Source organism: Rutidosis leptorrhynchoides, chromosome 2 (assembly GCF_046630445.1).
Source record: "Rutidosis leptorrhynchoides isolate AG116_Rl617_1_P2 chromosome 2, CSIRO_AGI_Rlap_v1, whole genome shotgun sequence".
NCBI classification, from domain to species: domain Eukaryota; kingdom Viridiplantae; phylum Streptophyta; class Magnoliopsida; order Asterales; family Asteraceae; genus Rutidosis; species Rutidosis leptorrhynchoides.
Genome location: NC_092334.1, coordinates 419,207,885 through 419,212,173, shown reverse-complemented (window position 1 = coordinate 419,212,173; position 4,289 = coordinate 419,207,885). Strand labels below are relative to the sequence as shown.

Sequence of the window (4,289 nt, the reverse complement as noted above, 5' to 3'; positions counted from 1 at the left end):
TAAAAAGAAAATATAAAAAAATCTATATATTTGTTTTTAAGAGTTGTTAAATATATATAAAGTTAAAAAGTATTTTTATTTTAGTTTTTAAAATTAAATTTTTATTTAAGTTATATATATATTTTATATAATCTAAAAACAGAAAAAAATAAAATAATAAAACACTCGGCCTGGTACTGTAGCAGCCCAGATTCTGGCCCGAAACCCTAGCCCATGCGATTGCATGGAAATATAACTTCAAAGCCATGCGATTACATGGCTTGAAAAGACAGGCCTGGTAACCTCAGCCGACAGGATTAGGGTTAATTTAATTAATAATAATTAGGGTTTAGTTTATTTATTATTTAGTTTTAGTTAATTTGTATTTAATTTAATTTTAGTTTTATTAAATATATAAACTTATTACTTTTATAAAATAAATAATATAAACATAATATTTTTATAAAAATTGTACTTTTTACAACTTTAAGTTTATTTTTATATTTTGTATCTTTTTATTTGTTTTAGCGTAATATTTGTATTTTTCGTTCATATTTAGTTCTAAGTCATAGTTTTTGCCGTAGTTATTTTTATTTCTAGATTTTTAAGCTTTGCTGTAAAATCCCTTAAGTACTTTTTCTTTAGACTAAAATTTAAGTGCTTTAGAATTTTGCGACGCCGTTTTATAAATTTTAGTATTTTTTAGGTTATTGCCGTTTTGGATATATAATTCATTTTAAGCTTTAATACTTTTAGACGCAACTTTTAATTCTTAGTTTTTAGACTTTTAAGTTTCGACGCGCTACGTTTTTATTATTTTTCGACCTTTTATTTTTCGACGTTTTTCGACGCGCTCTTTTTCTTTCTTATTTCTCGCCGCTCTAGTTTTTAGGACATAGAATTTTCTATTTCTTCTCTAAAATTTCAAAACAAAAAAAAAATTATTTTAAGCAGCTAAATTGATAGACATCCAAAATTTTCTGGTTCTTAGTAATAGTTGGATTTGTTAGTGGCGAGTTGTGGGCTTCTGATTTAAAGGGTCCTGGCTACCTGCTGCATCTATTGGCTATTCAAAACGTGGGCAAAATCAGAAAAGTCTATTAATTTGATAACTTATATAATTTTTATCTTTTATAACTAATAGGAAATTCAGTGAATGCACCGAGCAAAACGTTCACCACCTTTTATACGTTCACCACCTGTAACTCGATCAAGACATCTAGCCAATATTGTCGCCGTTGATTTTTCTTTAGAATCATCATCTAGTCGAACAAGTACTCCAATTCAAATTTCCGATAATCCATTTTTTGAACCCGACCTCACAATTGAGAATTCGGAGGATATTCAGGGACAATTAAGAGATCCTGAACCACTAATCTTTCCTCCGGAACCACCAATCATTCAAACAGAGATTGTTGAGGAACAAACCATTAAATCAGAATCCTCTATTGATTCAGATTCAACAAATTCAATCATGAAAAATCTGGAACCTCTAAGTATGGAAGACCGAATGAGAGCTAAACGCACTGGCCAAGGTCACGTAATTACTCAACCAGACATTAATGCGCCAGATTATGAAATCAAAGGACAAATCCTACACATGGTGACTAATCAATTCCAATTTAGTGGTGCGCTGAAGGAAGATCCAAATGAACATCTTCGTACTTTTAATAGGATCTGTACACTATTTAATATAAGAGAAGTGGAGGATGAACAGATATATCTCATGTTATTTCCCTAGACTTTAAAGGGAGAAGTCAAAGATTGGTTAGAATCGTTACTTGAAGGGGCGATTGATACATGGGATGTCTTAGTTGAAAAATGTCTTAAACAATTTTTTCCGGCATCTAAAGCCGTGAGACTTCAAGGAGAAATTGTTACGTTCACACAAAAGCCAAATGAAAATCTATATGAAGCATGGACAAGATTTGGAAAGTTATTGAGAGGATGTCCGCAACATGGTTTAGACACTTGTCAAATAGTACAAATATTCTACCAAGGATGTGACATCACTACAAGAAAAGACATCGATATAGCAGCTGGTGGTTCCATTATGAAGAAAACCGCAACTGACGCTTACAAAATTATTGATAACACTGCTTCCCACTCACATGAGTGGCATTAAGAAAAAGATATCGTTAGATCATCTAAAGCGGCTAGAGCCGATTCTAGCCATGACTTTGATTCCATTTCCGCAAAGATAGATGCTGTCGAGAGACGAATGGAAAAGATGACTAAAGATATTCACTCAATACGAATTAGTTGTGAGCAGTGTGGAGGACCACATTTGACAAAAGATTGTCTTAGTATTGAACAAACAATGGAACAAAGAGAGAATGTTTCATACATGAACCAAAGACCTGGAAATAATTATCAAAATAATTATCAACCGCCAAGACCAATTTACAATCAAAATCAGAACTATAACCGAAATGTTCCATACAACAATCAACAAGGTCCTAGCAATCAACAAGTATCTAATAATACTTACAATCAGCAAAGACCTATTTTTCAAAACAAACCACCACAAACCGATGATAAAAAGCCAAATATAGAAGATATGATGTCAAAGCTAGTTGAATCTCAAACTCAGTTTTTCACATCTCAGAAAGAAATGAATGAACAAAATGCTCAAGCATTTAGAAATCAACAAGCTTCGATTCAAAATTTGGAACAAGAAGTAAGCAACCTAGCAAGGTTGATAGGTGAAAGAAAATCGGGAAGTCTACCTAGTGATACAAATGCTAACCCCCAGAATGAAACAGCTAAAGTCATTACCACAAGAAGTGGTATTACACTTAAACCACCTGAAATACCTGTAATTTCTGATGATGCTATTCCTACTCCACAAGAACCACAACCTGAGCAAGATAAGGAAACAGAACCGGTAGTCGAAAAGGTTAATGAAGATAACACAATTAAGGCTAAACCTTATGTTAAACCATACCAACCACCACTTCCTTACCCAAGTAAAATGATAAAAGAAAGACTTGAAGCCGAGCAATCCAAATTCTTGGATATGTTTAAACAAATAAATGTAAATCTTCCTTTCATTGATGTAATTTCAGGAATGCCTAGATATGCTAAATTCTTAAAAGATCTAATCACAAATAGAAAGAAAATGGAAGAACTCTCGGCTGTTACTATGAATGAAAATTGTTCTGCAGTACTGTTGAATAAGATACCAGAAAAATTATCAGATCCAGGAAGTTTCACAATTCCATGTTTTCTGGGTAGTCTTAGTTCAATAGAAGCATTGGCAGACTTAGGTGCTAGTATAAATTTAATGCCGTATTCATTATACGCTAAACTAGACCTTGGAGAATTGAAACCAACAAAAATAAGCATACAACTATCCGATCGATCAGTAAAATATCCTAGAGGGATAATGGAAAACATGCTAGTTAAAGTTGGTACTTTAGTATTTCCGTTAGATTTTGTTATTCTGGACATGGAAGAAGATTCTCGAGTTCTTCTCATATTAGGAAGACCATTCTTAAACACGGCTAAAGCAATAATAGACGTGTTCGGTAAGAAATTGACCCTAAGTATAGAGGACGAGAGTGTTACCTTTTCTGTTGATAGAGCCATGCAACAACCACAATCTGCAGATGATACATGTTATTATATTCAAACTATAGATTCACATGCAGAATTGTTAGAAGAATTTCCAGAATTACAAGGAACAGGAGAATGTTCTTTAGGAGAAGGAACTGAACTGATTGATGAAGCTGAAATGTTAGCTACACTCATGGTTAATAGATATGAACCAACAACAGAAGAAATTCAAATGTTAAAAGAAGAAGACAGATATCGACATAAATCATCGATAGAAGAACCACCGACATTAGAGTTAAAGCCACTTCTAAACCATTTGGAATATGCTTATTTACATGGTGAATCTGAATTACCTGTAATAATATCGTCTTCTCTTACTGAAAATGAAAAATCTAAACTAATTTTTGTACTAAACGCTCATAAACCAGCTATTGCATGGAAGATTCATGATATTAAAGGAATAAGTCCTTCATATTGCACACATAAAATCCTTATGGAAGAAGGTCATAAAACCTATGTGCAATGCCAACGAAGACTAAATCCTAATATGCAAGATGTTGTTAAGAAAGAAATTATAAAACTGCTTAATGCAGGTTTAATTTATCCAATCTCTGATAGTCCATGGGTAAGCCCAGTTCAATGCGTACCTAAGAAGGGTGGCATGACTGTCATCACAAATGAGAAAAATGAGCTTATTCCTACTAGGACTGTAACAGGATGGCGTGTTTGTATTGATTATAGAAAATTAAATG

The 4,289-nt window shown here is 32.8% G+C and overlaps 1 non-coding gene across 1 annotated transcript; it reads right to left on the bottom strand.

Moving 5' to 3' along the window:
- Positions 1-1,837: 1,837 nt before the first annotated feature.
- LOC139895183 (small nucleolar RNA R71) lies at positions 1,838-1,944 on the bottom strand. Its single transcript, XR_011775646.1, has one exon. It is a non-coding gene; the product is annotated as a small nucleolar RNA R71 (small nucleolar RNA).
- Between the last annotated feature and the right edge of the window lie 2,345 nt (positions 1,945-4,289).